A 17,665-nucleotide genomic window follows, 5' to 3' on the forward strand; every position below is an offset into this window, starting at 1 on the left:
CTGGGAGCTGAAGTTAAAACTCCTACTTATGGAGAAGGCACTTCAGTCTCCAGGTGCTGACACGAGATCATCCCTGGAACCTTTAACTTCAAAGGGGGTAAAATCGTGAAAACAAACAACAGACTCCCCCTGTTCGTAAAAAAGGGCTCCTAGTAATTGGCCGACCAGAGGGGTTCCTCATTGCTGCCACTTCAGTACCGATGGCACCAGCAGCTCTGAAGCACGGTACCCAGAAGGGAGCCTCTACTATGACCTCTGCTGCACCACCTGGGGAAGCCAGGGGCTCAGGCTCTGAGGCAACAGTACCTCACCCTAAGGAGAAAGACAATTACCGTACCATCTCTTAAAGAACAGCACAGAGAAAACTTTTGATATCAGGTGTGACAAAACTCCCATCTAGGGAGTGCCCTGCACCTTCTCAACCATCAGTATTGACAACATACCACGGGCACTCTTCTGTGTTACCAAGTGAGCCCACAGTACCACATAAGCTCTGCTACTCTGGAAACCTTTGACCCCAGTACCCAGGAAAAGACATTTACTGTACCATCTCTAAAAGAACGGCACCAACAAAACTTTCAGTACCGGGCCTGACATAGTTCTTATCTAGGGAGTGCTCTGCACCTTCTCAACCATCAGTACTGAGAAGGTACCACGGACACTCCTGATACTGAGTGAGCCCACGGTACCGCATGAGCTCCAGTACCATGGAGACCTGATGGGTGGGGAAGAAGCACAATCCCCATTACTCGGTACCTGCACATCCTGGCACCCAAAATCACTCTTGGCACTGGGCCATGTACCACCAATACCCCAATCAGCGCCATGTTACCCAGTGCCGAGTCTGACAATGGCCAGGAGGTCTTTTTCCTGGCCCCTTGTGGTCCACCATCACAATACAAGGGTCTTCCTCAATTCCATTGAGCCAACCTACGATCATGGTATGGGCCCCCTGGGGTAACCCCATCGCCAATGCCCTCCCACCCCTCATGGCCATATTGCAATCCTTGGGTGACGTACACATCCCACATGTTGTGGCTGTCCAGTGTCTCTCAGAGAGAGTCCAACAGATGGTCTCCTATAGCCTGGCCATCCAGAGCCCCCGACCCAGGGGAGGAGGAAGCTTTTTCAGAACAGGAAGAAGGGCTGGAACGGGAAGCTACCCCTCCAGCAAACTTCTCCTCATCTCCATGAGATGAGGCTGTAATGCCTCCCCCCCATCACTAGGTGATGATTTTAAGAACTTTCTGGATCTTACCAAGAGGGTGTCAGATAAGCTGCAGATTCCCCTACAGGAGGTGGCAGATACACATCACAAGTTGGTGGATATTCTGCAACCTCTTCCTTATTGAGAATTGCCTTCTCAATTAATGAGGTGATTCTAGATCCTACCAAAGTCATCTGGCAGACACCAGCCTCCATTTCACCAACCAGCAAGAGAGCCAAAAAAATACTACATCCCTCCCCAAAAGGCAGACTTCCTGTTTCAACATCCGCAACCCAACTCCATTGTAGTGAATGTGGTTAATGCACGAAGCAAGCAACATCATGCCAAGTTGACCCCATACAATCGGGCTTGGCAAGATGGCGTATTTGACGGTGACATTACAGTTCAGAGTTGTGAATTACCAAACTGTCATGGCCAAATATGATTTTATTAATTATGGGAAACTCAATGCATTTCTGGAACATTTACCGGAGACACAAAAGCAGCAGTTTCAGGCCATTCTCAGAGAGGGTCAGTTAATAGCCAGACTGGTGCTAGAAGCAGCACTGGACATAGCCGATACAGCGGCCCTCCTGGTCTCCATGACAGTAGTAATGAGTAGTAGTGGGTTTCTTGGCTACACCTTTCTGCAGAAGACTTCCAGTTGGAAGGACCCAAAACTCTTCGCAGAGAAGACAGATTCTTCTCTCCACACCCTGAAGGATTCCCAGGCCACATTACACTCCCGAGGGCAATGTCTACACTACTGCAGGATTGACACTGCTGCGATAGATGCACAGGGGAGAGGGGGTCGATTTAGTGGATCTAGTGAATACCTGCTTAAATCAATGGCAGAGCACTCTCCGTTTGACTCCGGTACTCCACCGGGAACGAGAGGAGTAAGGTAAGTCAACGGGAGAGCGTCTCCCATCAACCCAGCACAATGTAGACACCACAGTAAGTCAACCTAAGCTACGTCGACTCTAACTATGTTATTCAGGTAGCTGGAGTAGCATAACTTAGGTTGACTTACCACGGTAGTGTAGACATAGCCTAGGAACCTACGCTGCGGGACAGAAGAGAAGATATACCTCTCAGCCACACCACAGGTCACAATCTCCTCAATACCTACCATCTCAGTGCTCATACGAGCAGCAGCGTGAGAGGACCAGGGCTCAAAATCCGAAGCAGTCTGCACCCGAATCTGTGGCCTCTCAGACTGCCTCTTCTAAGCACTTTTGATGGGTTGGTCGAGGGCCTGAACAATTATACCTTGCTACATCAGCTGCCATCTACACACCTGTCATGTCCCTTCAGCAGTCACCTGGCCCTCTTTCACAGCGGTTGGGAGAATATCACCTCTGACAGATGGATCCTGGAGATTATTTTGAAGGGTTATGCTATTCAATTCATGTCCCTCCCCCATTCCAACCCTCCTTCCCTGTCTTCCTTCAGGGAAGAGTGAGGGAGGATTTGATAGCAGCCTTCAACTACCTGAAGTGGGGGGTTCCAGAGAGGATGGAACTAGGCTGTTCTCAGTGATGGCAGATGACAGAACAAAGAGCAAGGGTCTTAAGTTGCGGGGGGAGGTCTAGGTTGGATATTAGGGGAAACTATTTCACGAGGAGGGCGGTGAAGCACTGTAATGCTTTACCTAGGGAGGTGGTGGAATCTCCATCCTTAGAGGTTTTTAAGGCCTGGTTTGACAAAGCCCTGACTGGGATGATTTAGTTGGGGTTGGTCCTGATTCGAGCTGGGGGTTGGACTAGATGACCTCCTGAGGTCTCTTCCAACCCTAATCTTCTATGATTCTATGACCCTTCTTATGAGAAACTAATTCATCAAGAAATATATCATTTGTTATGCCTAGGGGCAATAGTGTTAGACACGCAATAGAGATGCGTGGGGAGGTGGGGAGCAAGCAGATACCAGACACAGTGTTGGTATATAATATTCTAAATGCTCTTTATTGATTACAAAACAAACCTTACTCACTCCACATTCACACCTCAAACATACTATACAAGAGTCCAAAGGTCAGAATGGTCCTGATGGCCAGTTGGGATGCCTTCCGATCATAAGATCATAAGATGCAGGGAGCCGGCGAAAACCACATCTATATCCACACGGGTCTCTGGATCAATAAACAACTCAAATGTGCAGAAATCCTAGGCAACCATTTATAGTCCATTCCATTGTGTCATCGGTTCTTTGCCTTTGTTTACTAGGCCTTCTACCCACACAATTCCAAAGAGACAATCCTGGGTGGTCTGCCATGATCAAGGAATACCATTTCCTCCAATTCTTATACAATTTTATACCAGTCCAGGTGTTGTTGTTTCCTTTTCTGATGATTTTCTGTATTTTTCTCGGAACACAAGATTGGTTTTGCACAAATAGTTCCAATAGTCCTTGACCTTAAGTTCTTGCTTCAGTTGCTAATTTGCAACACACGTATTCATGTCAAGCACACAACATTCATACCAGGCCTCAATGACATATAACATATTACATGAATATAGGAATCACAGTATATGTGTGTGTGTGTGTGTATCTCAAAATAGAACCAGTCCCGGTGCATCTCAGGAGCAAGGTGTTTTACTCCCATTATTTCCTGATCCCCAAGGTGAAGGGAAGTTGGAGGCCCATTCTAGATCTAAGGGCATTAAACAAATACAGGAAGGCGCAGACGTTCAAGATGGTCACGCTAGCAGCCATTATTCCAGCTCTAGAGCAAGGAGATTGATTTCTGGCCCTCGACCTACAAGATGTCTACTTCCATATCTCAATACAACCATCACACAGGAGATTCCTACTGTTTACCTTTGGGTATGACCATTATCAGTACAGACTGTTCCACCCAGGGTATTCTCCAAGGTTCTTTCCATTGTAGCAGTGCACTAACCCTAGTACAGCAATTGGAGTTTATCAGCGCCAACCTTGATGCAGTAAAAGCGAGAGCGTTCCTCCCACTACACAGACCCACCTGGGACAGATGCCTTCCTAATAGGCTGAAGAGTTCACCTACTCAACCACAAGATTCAGGGGAAATGGCCTTCCATAGAAGTAATCCTCCATATCACTCATTTGGAGCTAAGGGTTGTCAGGAACACCTGTGCACGCTTTCTGCCTTTCATCAAGAACACTCACATAAAGATCATGATGGACAATATGACCCATATGTTTTATGCAAATCACAAAGGAGTTGCCAGATCTCCCTCCCTCTGCACGGAAGCACGCAAACTTTGGAATTGGTGACTCCATCACAATGTGCTCATCTCAGCTGTCTATCTACCAGGGATACAGAACATGACAGTCTCAGTCAGAATTTTTCTCATGACCACGAATGGGAACTGAACTCAGAGGTGCTTTGGGATATATTTGCCCTTTGGGGAACTCTGACTACAGATCTCTTCGCTACTTACCAGAACAAGAAATGTCCTCGTTACTGCTCCAGGGCCAGCTTGGGGAAACATTCACTGGGAGAGGACCTCATCCTCCCTTGGGACGGGGACCTCTTGTATGCCTTTCCCAGTTTCCTCTTTTATCCAAGGTCCTGTTGAAAATTCAGCGAGACAACAGACTCCACTCCGAAGTCCCATATACAGTCCCATATACAGTTTCCTATAACTGTTAACTCCTTTTTGTTTCCCTAGCAAGTGTTGTGGATACTGCTCGGGATATCAGGTGGCAGTCCCAAAGGGGTTTCTGTGATCCAACCCGTCACATCCATCACATTTTTAGCCTTTTAAAGTATTTTTACAATGACCCTGGCCCATAACTTTTTGTCAGCAATTTGTTTTTCCTATAACTGTTAACTCCTTTTTGTTTCCCTAGCAAGTGTTGTGGATACTGCTCAGGAGTCACCTATAGTGGAGCACCCATAGGGACACTACTTGAAGAAGAAGAAGAAGAAGTTACTCACCTTGTGCTGTAATGATGGTTCTTCAAGACATGTCCCCCTGTGGGTGCTCCACAACCCGCCCTTCTTCCTTCTACTTCGGAATTCTCCATAGGGCTCTGTGGTAGAGAAGGAACTGAGCAAGGAGAGGGGGTTCATCTACGCAGTGCTAGAAAGCCTCGAGGCAGACCACGAGGGAGGGAAAGCACATGTGTGGGCTCAATGGACACTGCTACCAAAAATCTCCGATTTAGAGGCACAGGGACGCAAGCACATTTACAGTGGCGCACCCATAGAGAGGCACATCTTGAAGAACCATTGTTACTGCACAAGGTGAGTAACTTCCTCTTCTTCCTGCTGAAAACAAAGGGTTGTTTAAATGGCATGTTTCTGAATGTAACTGAACAAAATCATCTGGGGATAGCCTATAATTAACATAATCAAGAACTAACTGGACCCCCCCTGTGTATGGGTTCCACAACCTGCTGGCTTGAAATTATTTGCTCCAGATTGACAAAACAAAATTCTTCACAATACAACAATCTGCTAAATCTAGGTGATTCCGAATGCCAACTTCTCACTCGCTTCCTATACACAGATGTTTGGGGGACTACATCTGCATTTTCAGGGTTATTTGGGGGTTCCTCTGCAGAATCATCAGGCATACCTGCTACATCAGACACCGTTTGAAAATCATCCTCCAACAGGCCATCGCTCTCACATGACACATCAGGAGTGGCTGAGAGCCTCTCTACAGAAACTTCTGGGGAATTTTCTAAATCAAACTATGTAAGAGTCACCACTCTTAGGCCCCCACTCCAGGCCCAGATCCCCCATTCGCATTCTCAGACATGTCAGTCTGAGAGCCTCTTCCCTCCCCATTGTGACAGGGCACTCCATATGATGTTATGCAAATATGCTGTTTAGTGTGAATATAACGTAACTGGAATATGCTTCATGTAAAAGATCTCTTGTAAGGTATCATTACAAAGCTTATAAGCTACTGAGTGTGTTCATCCTATTTGTATGAAAGTATCATTCTTGTATCTGAAACTAGAAATATGAAATATAACTCTGAGGTCCTATTGTAATTATGCAAAGTGTGGGCCATTAATGGTGGCTTGGAATCTTGATGGCTCCCATTAACCAGGACAATTGGTTGTAAATGGCTCTATTTACTTGTAAGTCTTCCTGTATACCGAGTGCTGGCAAGTCGGTAATGAAGTCTTACAGTGACATGTGATCATGTCACCTGAACTGGAATCCATCTTTAACCTGGTGCTTTTCCATTTAGAAGGAGGGGTGGGAACCCAGAGAGGAACAAAGGATTCCCGCCTTGTGCAAAAGATATATAAGGGGTCATGAGAAATCCCCTAGCTACCACCTGAGCTGGAACAAAGACTGTACCAGGGGAAAGGATTGGGCCCAGACTAGGAAGGCATCCAGTCTGTGAAAGAAGCTTATTGAAACATCTCTGAGGGTGAGATTTTATCTGTATTCAGTTTTCTACTGTATTAGGCTTAGACTTGCATGTTTTATTTTATTTTGCTTGGTAATTTACTTTGTTCTGTCTGTTATTATTGGAATCACTTAAATCCTACTTTTTATATTTAATAAAATCACTTTTCATTTATTAATTAACACAAAGTATGTATTAATACCGAGGGGGGCAGGGGAGAGAGAAACAGCTGTGCATATCTCTGTATCAGTGTTATAGAGGGTGAACAATTTATGAGTTTACCCTGTATAAGCTTTATATAGGATAAAATGGATTTATTTGGGGCTTGGACCCCATTGGGAGCTGGGTATCTGAGTGCTGGAGACAGGAGCACTTCTTGAACTGTTTTCAGTTAAGCCTGCCGCTTGTGGGGGACGTGGTTCAGACTTGGATCTGTGTTTGCAGCAGGCAAGCATGTCTGGCTCAAACAAGGCAAGGTACTGAAGTCCCAGGCTGGCAGAGAAAACAGGCTCAGAGGTAGCCTAGGCACATCAGGTGGCAGTCCCAAAGGGGTTTCTGTGGTCCAACCCGTCACACCCATCACATTTTTAGCCTTTCAAAATATTTTTACAATGACCCTGGCCCATAACTTTTTGTCAGCAATCTGTTTTTCCTATAACTGTTAACTCCTTTTTGTTTCCCTAGCAAGTGTTGTGCAACCCTGTTCTTACCCCTAGCATAATCCCCTCTCAAACCCTGCACATTCCCCTTTTACATCCCTTTGTCTGTGCAATCTTGCTACCCATGCCTAGTCACATTTGTTTATGCTACAGGTTAACCCTTGAAAAACTTTCACATTTTTAATGTCTTATGTATGCCTTTTGCCCTCTGGAGATCCGGCGTTGCAGCTACCAAGACAAAACCATCTATCACCTCTCTCTTAAGAATGATAATCCACAAAGAGCTTTAACAAATCTGTCACTGTTTCTGAAGAATGTTTCACCAAACATTTCACCTGAAAACATTTTTGTAGTGTAAACTTTCAGTCCCTGTTTTTTTTATCCACAACCCCTAAAGCACATGCTCTGGGTTTGTGAATCTTTGTGTTTTCACTCAGTTTTCTCAGGGCTTAGTGGGGTGTTGACCGCTGAAGAACTGGAGGTGTGTTAGCATTGTTGCTTGTTATCACTGTTTTTGTTTTGTCTTTTGACTTGATGTATCTGAGCATTGGACTGTCTTGATGCTTTGCCTGTGCTCTTCTGCAGCTTTGTGGTGGCATTGTTGTTACATTTAACTCTATAATTTCTCTTTCTCACTAAAATCCACCCATGCCTATGTATTTGCTTAAAAACAAAATCCCTTAAATGACCAAACAAATAACATGTATTAACTGGGGTTCAACCTAGTAAGCTGTTGATGCTAGAGCATTTTCCTTTTCAGCTGTCTCTTTCTTGTTTCTTTTGAGCTTGTTTACATGACAGTCGAAGGGTCTCTCCTGATAACATTATTACAAAACTAACACATTCTGGGGTGCAACCCAGAACAGTGAGACGTTGTGTCACCTCTGTTACCTTGGGTGCCTCACAATGATTTGCTGTTGTAGCGCTCAACCTGAGCTGCTTAGAACCAGTATACAGGTCACACCCTCAGTGTCTGCGTGTTAGCCAGCCCTGGGTCAGCAGCTCTGACCCCAGCAGCCTGCTGACAGCTTCACTCTGGCTTCCACCAGCCTTGGTTATGGCTTGCACGGTGACTCCAACACACTCCCAGTCCTGAATTTTCCCAAAACTGTGTGCTCTGCAATGTCCAAGCCCTCTCCTGGATGGTTCAGAGAAATAATGTGTTCACTTGCTCCTTTAAGGAGACAAAACACAGCAGTTTGACACATTAACTGGAGCTGACATTTGCTTTAGTACGAACACAGCACCGTTGGTTTAGATTAAAATAAAACAAGTTTATTAACAAAAGAAAATAGGATTTTAAATGACCCCAAGTCTGAGAGATAAAGCTAGAAATGGTTATAAGCAAATAAAAGTGAAAAAGCATCTAAAAGTATAAAACTAAAGGAGTACTTGTGGCACCTTAGAGACTAACCAATTTATTTGAGCATAAGCTTTCGTGAGCTACAGCTCACTTCATCGGATGCATACTGTGGAAAGTACAGAAGACGTTTTTATACACACAAACCATGAAAAAATGGGTGATTACCACTACAAAAGGTTTTCTCTCCCCCTTCCCCACTCTCTTCCTGGTAATAGCTTATGTAAAGTGATCACTCTCCTTACAATGTGTATGATAATCAAGGTGGGCCATTTCCAGCACAAATCCAGGAGAAATCCAGGAGAAAACCTGGATTTGTGCTGGAAATGGCCCACCTTGATTATCATACACATTGTAAGGAGAGAGATCACTTTACATAAGCTATTACCAACAGGAGAGTGGGGTGGGGGGAGAGAAAACCTTTTGTAGTGATAATCACCCATTTTTTCATGGTTTGTATGTATAAAAACTCTGGCCACTGCAGGGAGCCCTGGGCCCTTTAAATTGCCGATGGAGCCCTGCTGCTGGAGCCCTGGGGTAGCAGCGGCGGCCAGGGGCTCATGTGGGAATGAGAAAGTTGCTGGATGGGAACTTGACCCCTTGCTTCCAGTCACCCCTGTACAATTCATTTCTGCCCCACAATGTAGCTATACGCCATAGTGTGGATGCAGCTTGCTTTTCATTGCAGCATGTAGCTGCACATACCCTACTTACCGCGCTGAAAGTAATGTATAGTGTAGACATAGCCTAACAGCACATGGCTCTCCTTCTCACTTGAATGAAGCAAAGTAGTATGAAATGTACTTTTTCTGTGTAAACTTTCCTATTCATTAGCTCATTCATAGCAACTGGATAATATTCCTTTGTCATGCAAGGTCATGCAGCTCTTAAGGCCTGATCCAAAGACCACTGAAGTCAATGAAAATCTTTCTACTGATTTCAGTGGGCTTCAGATCAGACCCCAAATGGGGTCAAACTTGGGAATATTTTTGCTGATCTGAAAAGTAAGTATAAATACATTCTGTTAAAAAGTAAATAAACAGGGTGTATATTACAATGACTCAAAAGCAGCCTAAACCTATATTTCAGCATCTTAAGAGATCAAGCTCAGGGATGGATGGTAAACACAGTAAGTTATCTCTTGGATACTGAACATCTGCCCAAAGAAACGTATGCACTATACATCTTGATGCAGCTCTTCAGACTTTTTCAAATGTGTTAAATAAAATTTTTCAGCACATAGACATATTCCTGAACAGAATTTTTCTCTTATTTTATATTGAAAAAAAATAATAAAAAAAACCCCAAGTTAATATATATACTAATTTTCAGGGGAGAGGAAGGATAAGGAACAACTGGAATGTGTGATATGTTGACTTTGTGCCATATTTCTTGCTGCATTCAGGCATATGCTAGTATTTTTCCTTTAAAAAGTGGGCCTGAATAATTACATTTAGGCTAAGAGAGAAATTTATAATCTGTAGGAAAATTCTATTGCTTATTTCTTAAAATGCTTCCTACTTTCCTGTCCCTCTAAAGAGCAGCACCTTTACACAGTGGTTTTACACTAAAATTCTGCCCAGCAGCATGGTGCCAGAAAAATATCAGTGTATTTATTTCAACACAAATGTACTTTTATGAAAAAGGTAATTGCCTCCTGTCCATCGAGCTCCCAAAATTGCAGAATACTTCAGTTTCTTAACACAGTTTGAATAACATGTTTCAGCTGAAGTGCAAATAATTTAGATTTTTTCCTTTAAAACGTTTCAAGTCAAACAGTAACAGTGGGTTCTTTGTGAGAAATGAGTGCTTCCGAGAAGGGAATAGAGTCTGACAGATAGTAAACACAATACCCTTCTGAGTGTTCCTCTGAGGGAAGGTGTCTTTCCCCCCACCTCCTCCCAAATCATGCACATTATATTTAAAGGAGAAATGAACTGCTTTTTCATAAAGAAGTGTCACAGCAGTTGGAAATCTCAAACTATTAATAGATCATAGGTAGATTAACAATGACAAGAAAACCTACAGTTTCAAAGTGAATTGAAAAGACTTTTATTTGTTCAGTCCCAAGATTGGAGTCCTTTGTTTCTCATGTAGAAGTTGACACTAGAAAAACCTAAACCTTGCAGAAAGCTGCATTTTTTTACATGGTGTTTGTTGTGATCAGCACCAATACTTGTAGATGAAAAGCTGAACTCTGAATGGGTACCATAAAATGTCTTCCAGTTCACCCCTACAAGGGATTGATTTGTAAGCATATGTGTATTCTACTAAGGGAGTGGGAATTTAAAAACCTGTTTAATATATATACAAATGCATACAAATGCATATACAAATATATACAAAGTTTGCCTTTAAAAAGCAAATGACCCCTATGGAACAGCTGAACTTAAAAAAAAAAAATTTAGAAGCAAATGTGTTTTTATACCATATCTTATATTTATTTTCCCTTCCCTTATTACTAGCCTTTACATTAAAAAATAATCTAGCTCATTTGTCCCTGATTTCTCATGCTGTCTATGATCTCACCATTGGTTGCCTTGGAGATGATAGTGATGTCACATAGCATTATGACTTGGATTTTTAACTAGCAGAGAGCTTCAGCTGTCTGATGCTTTAATGATCAGTAAAATAGGGTTTGTTTCAAGTTTCGTAGTTACATTTAGGGTACTTCTACACTGGAATAAAAGTTCCTCAGTACAGCTGTGGCTCATGGAGCTCAGGCTGTGGGGATAAAAATTGCTGTGTAGACATTTGGGCTCAGGTTGGAGCCCAGGCTCTGGGACCCTCCCCTCTGGTTGGGTCCTAGAGCTTGGGCTCCAGTCTGAGCCCTAACGTTTACAAAGCACTTTTACATATTTCAAAAATATGCTTATATCTGTTAGAGAGTATGGGCCTGTTCCTACTACCATTTGAAGTCAGTGGAAGGGGAGGGGAGGAGAGGATTGGTTTTGTGCATATAAATTAGAGCTGGCCAGGAATTTTTTCAAACAGTTTTTAATCAGAAAATGAGAGTTTGTCAAAACAAAAACTTTCAGTGGGAACATACCAGTTTCAGAAAAAATTGTTAGGGAAGCTTTTGCAGGTCTGGGATGGAATTTCTGGTCAAAACCACAAGAGACAGACAAACAGTGCCTGAATAGCCAATAGTGTAGTGGTCTGGGCACTCACCTGTCATGTAAGAAGGTACAGATTTATGTCTGTCTTTTGCTTGATTTAGACCAGGGACTTGAATTCTGACCACCACGCAACTGGCAGTTCAGGGATGGAGATCTCTTAGTATCTCCCATTGGAGCTTTTCTACATAAATAATTGACTACACATTGGAAGAAGGAGTGTCTTTTCCCTCTTGGCTGAGTGCCCTGACCTATAGAATCAGCCTCTTGCTAGTCCAATGACTATTCCGATCCCTGAATTGCCAGTTGCCTGGGATACTCATTTCTGTGAATGGCAGAGTAGGGTCTTGAACCAGAGTCTCCCAACTATTCTGGTTGGTTGGTCTTACATTGTCCCTCCCAGTTTGTTTGAAAAACTTCAAAAGGTTTTAGTTCATCCTGTTGCTGGCACCCAGTGCCGAGAGGCAAAACAAAAGCAGGGGTTTGTTACTCGGTGTGCGTCACCCAATAATCACAACGGGGTGGAGAAGCAGAAAAGTTTATTTGACGCTTCAAAAAGGTACAGGGAGATTAGAATCTCAAATCCTGCACAAAGAGCAGGAAGTTACACAGGCTTTTATACATCCTTTCTTCAGCATACTTATCCAATAGCAAGCTGCCCTAAGTATCCATATAGCCAGCCAATCCAGTTCCCAGCTAGTTTTCTTGTTTTTTGTATCATTTGTTAAACAATACATAAAGCTGCTTTATTCAGCATTGTTCTTCCATATCTGCCCTGTTTGGCCTTGTTTAGTTTCAGGCAGTCTGACTCTGCAACATATTGTTGCAGATCCTCAGCATAACTGCTGCGAGTGCTTCCAGGCGGGGGAAGGGGGCCAAGGACACTTGGGCCTAGTGCGAGGGGGCTTCATCGACACTCGTTGTCTTCCATCCCCTCAAGTTACCTAGTGGCCATGCCCCAGTGTCCCCAACAATCCCACTGTGGAATGGGAAAAATGTTGACTCTTGAAAAAAGAAAAGGAGTACTAGTGGCACCTTAGAGACTAACCAATTTATTTGAGCATAAGCTTTCATGAGCTACAGCTCACTTGTGAAAGCTTATGCTCAAATAAATCGGTTAGTCTCTAAGGTGCCACTAGTACTCCTTTTCTTTTGTGAATACAGACTAACACGGCTGCTACGCTGAAACTTGACTCTTGAAGTATCACAGAACAGGAAAATCATTTCCTCCCAGCTCTTATATCAATACATTTGCAGTCTTTATCAAATAAATACCATATCAAGAAAAAGGATTGTTAGAAGAATTCTTTTCCTCCTTCACTTCATAGTATGACTGGATTATATCAATATATATGTTGGAGGCAGAATTGGGCCCTAACATAACTTCTAAATACTATGCTCTCTTCTCTCTCCTCTATGTTTTTTTTTCAGAATGATAAGAGGTTTCCCTACTTTGTTTCAATGTATCAATTTTCATAGATTCATAGACTGTAAGGTCAGAAGGGATCATTGTGATCATCCAGTCTGACCTCCTATATAATGCAGACTTATAGAACTTCTCCACAAGAATTCCTAGAGGATAGCTTTTAGAAAAAACATCCAATCTTGATTTAAATTTTATAATTCCTGTTTTCATATCCATCCTCTTCAGCCATGAGATTGAACCATTTCCCCACATCTTACCTGTTTTTAATGTTCAGATTATTAAATATTACTGTCTGGATTCAAACTAAACCCACACCCTACTCACCGACACTGCTACAAACTAGTTTGGATTTTGTGGTGATATTTTCTTCAACCTCAAAACTATCCAGGGAAGGATTGACTGTGTAATACTATATCTTGTATCGTGACTTTAACTTTCTGTGATAGCTTCTACATCTGGAATGGTTTTCAAATAGCAGAGGTCAATGAAAATGGGCACAGCCTTCTGAAACTTTGGCCAAGTAGCTGCACCTATTCTGTATCTAAATCACCTAAATTTGTAACAGGATTAATGCTCAGGGCAACCTGTCCTGGCAGCAGATGAAAAGAGGGAAGTTATAGACACTCATCTAGGCTGGGCTCTCCTCCATTATGAAATTCAAATTCAGAGCATCATATTCCCAGGGTCAACCTGACACTTTAAAACCAAGGGTGTATCAGATCCTGCATTACCTATCATGGTCTGCAACCCACAACAGCCTGTTGCCTTGAAAACCACCAAGCCTCATACGATGTCTCAGGTTTCCCTACAAATCCAGCCTCCTTTTTTAAGAAAGGTGCATGGATGCCTGATTTGCAGGGAGAAGGGCTACACTCTTGCAAATTTGAGACTACCAACCCCAATAACTATTCTTGTGCAGGCAGGACCTACAGCCCAAAGTTGCAATCCTGTGAAAACAAAAAATGTAACAAACCAAACAAATCATACCAATTCAGCAAACAAACAATCCATGCTCTCCAACCACCCAAGTCCTTGAGTACCCATACCAGTTGACTGCATCATAAGTCCTTCAACAGCTTATGCCAACCAGCTGTTGAAATTTGTGCTGTCCACATGAGCCTGTGCAGTTGATCCACCTCCATTACTGTCCATATTAGTGTTAAAGTACAGACCACATGAAATCACATGATTGCTTCAGCCACATGACCAAAAATTCTTCAGCGGCTTTCACAATCCTTGAGGAATCCTGCAATACAAGCACGCAAAAAAACAACAATCATGATTGCTACTACCCTCCAACACTAGCAGCATGGAGTGGGGAGGGAGGATGAGATTTTGTAATGGAAGATAGAGCAAGAAAGAGACTCTTGTCCACAGGACCTGTTCTTTTATTAACTGTCTGGTGCCCCAGCCAGCCAATCCAGGAGCTTTTTTACAGGTATCTAAATTATCCAATCTGAGCTCCCACCTTCTTGGCCTGACCCTGCAAACCCATGTTGGCTGAGAAGACTGATGTGATTTATTCTTGGGCAGTCTCCTATATCCCATGCAAAAGCTGTTCACCTTGACAATCATCTAATCTTGTCCCTTTTGCGTGAAACTTCAGTTTCAGTTGTGAAGTCTTAGATGTATTAGATGTGAACTCTTATTACGTATTAGACCCAGCCTAGCATCTCTTGTAATTTCACACTGGTGTCTAAATGTTAGGAAGTTCTTGTTCTCTGAAAACTATTTCTTCAAGATTATATTCTCAGGCACTGATCAACTTTGCCCATTTTTCTACTCTGGTGTGCATTATGGGTTTGGTCATGCAAGTTGCTTAGCATTCCTGTGAGGTACTCTGCATTCTCAGTTTCCATTGTTTTCAGCACCTTACTGTTTAATAAGAAACTAGTTTAGTAAAATGTTCTTTGTGGAATGAAGTCAAATGGCTACTCATAACAAGCACTGACCTAACAGTACATAATTCTAAAAAGCAAGCAATGGGTAACAAATTCAAGCTTTATTGCAGAACTTTGAATATTTCACATTATCACAATAAGATGGATTTTTCATATATATTATTCCTTCTTATCCCACTTTACTGAGATACCTCTAATCTTAATTCCAGAATTTACCAAGGCAGGACAATTTTATGGTATAAAGGGAAAGATTATCCATAGCTTGGTTGTTTCCCGTCATACCTCTTTTTCTTTCTCCTCTCTGTAACAATAAATGTATGATATTGTATTGGACATGTATAATCATCTTTATACTATTAAAATGGGACAGTGAACAGACAATGAACCAGATTCTATTTGAAGCTGATCTGAAACTACGGCAGATAGGGAAGCTTTTATATAACTGAACTATGGTACATACCCAGTAATAAAGTATAAGGGCCAGATCTTCAGCTGGTGTCTTAACCCAATTTTATGACATCAGCAACAGAGCTGATAAATCAGATAAATGTAGCCCTTTCTTTAATTTTGGATTATTCGTGAACAGATCCTGATTTCTGCAAGAGTGTTTGTTATTTACAAGTATTTGCCAAATAATTTGTGTATTTCATTTATTTAGTTTAGTTTAATGTCAGAACTTTGACAACAATTTTCAATCAGCATTATCCACCATATTCAAGGTGAGTGATTTAAGCCATATGGTATTGTTAACATCCTAACTGGAAGACTAAAACTTTTTACTCAGTAGAATAATTAATAACAAACACAAGAATATTAAAATATTCTTCACAAACACATGCCTTTATTCACACACACACACACACACACACACACACACACACACAAGATTTGTATGAAAAACAGGGTTAGGGCAAATATAGAAGGGAGGAGAAAAAACTACTGAAGAATTACAGGTGCATTCTGATATTACACCCATAATTCAAGTAGCCTAAACATTTCCATTCCAAGAGGAATTTCCAGTTGCTTATAACTTTCACAAAAATTAAACGCAATTATTTTAGAAGCATCAAAAATTAATTAACACTTTAAAAAATTTCTTTAGCTGGCCTGTGCCACAGTTCTTCATCTGTAAAGTGCTACTTCCCTGCCTCCTGGGGGAGGAGAAGTGTTAAGACAAAATCATTAATGTTTGTGCAGCACTCATTTACTTTGGTGATGCATACAATATAAAAATTGAGGAAGAATTTTTTTTTTAAATTCCTTATTTGGTGCAGGATCAGATGGTGTGCAGTAAATAAGGTACACATTAAAGGACAAAGAAAAAAGAAATATTGAATCGGTGTCTCATTAACTGAGTACCAGGTTGCTGTGCACTGAACAAAGAAGAGTTCCTGTGGAAAAATATATGTGATCATGTAATTAAAGATTGTTTCATAATGCATATGCACAAGTGGGCCAAATTAATGTTGATCAGACAAATTTAAATTTAATATTAGAGACAAGGTGGGTGACTCTTCTTCAGGTCTAGGAAAGTACTCAGGCCTGGTCTGTACTATAGGGTTATGTTGAAGTAAGCTGTCTTGCATCTAGCTGTGGAAGTATCTTCATTTAAATTTGGCTCCCACCAACATAAGTGCCTGTCTCTGCTGATTTAGTAACACCACCTCCCTGAATGGCATTGAATCATGGTCGATGAAATTAGGTCAATGCAGTGTCATGTAGACACTGCATTGCTTATGTCAACAGTTACTGACTTTCAGGAGCCATCCCACAATGCCCCAACAATACAATCAATATAAGCACTGCTGGTGAGGAACCAAGTGTGCACACACACAAGCGATTTAATAGCTATGGTGGCTGTATGTTGACGTAAGTTAGGTCAATATAATTTTGTAGGTTTCAGAGTAGAAGCCGTGTTATTCTGTATCCGCAAAAAGAATAGGAGTACTTGTGGCACCTTAGAGACTAACAAATTTATTAGAGTTTAGGTTTTGTGGGCTACAGCCCACTTCATCGGATGCATAGAATGGAACATATAGTAAGATATATATATATATACACACACACATACAGATAAAGTTGGAAGTTACCATACAAACTGTGAGAGGCTAATTAGTTAAGATGAGCTATTATCATCAGGAGAAAAAAACTTTTGTAGTGATAATCAAGATGGCCCATTTAGACAGTTGACAAGAAGGTGTGAGGATACTTAACTTAAAGAAATAGTTAATAATTTTGTAGTGTAGACATGGCCTCAGAGTGTCACAGCTAAATACAAGATGGAACAGATGTTTCATATAAGGAGTTAACATGTTATAAGAAACCATTCAAGGTGAAGTGGGCAATTAACCCTCTGCAATTGTAGGACAAAGGAAGGTTAGTGGACTATAGATTGTGGTAATGAGCAATAAATCCAGTGTCTTTGTTGAACCATAGAATATGCTCCAAGGAGAAAGTCTGGGATACACACTTTAACACACTTAAAACCACCTCCACCAAACAAGGACACTCCACCAGAAAAGTAGATTACATCATGGAACAGGCCACCCATATATCCTGAGAGATCCTGCTTCAATATGGAAAAAAAACCCCACACCAATCACACACACCTAGCTGTAACCGACTATCCCACACGA

Source organism: Natator depressus, chromosome 2, assembly GCF_965152275.1.
Source record: "Natator depressus isolate rNatDep1 chromosome 2, rNatDep2.hap1, whole genome shotgun sequence".
Lineage (NCBI taxonomy): Eukaryota > Metazoa > Chordata > Testudines > Cheloniidae > Natator > Natator depressus.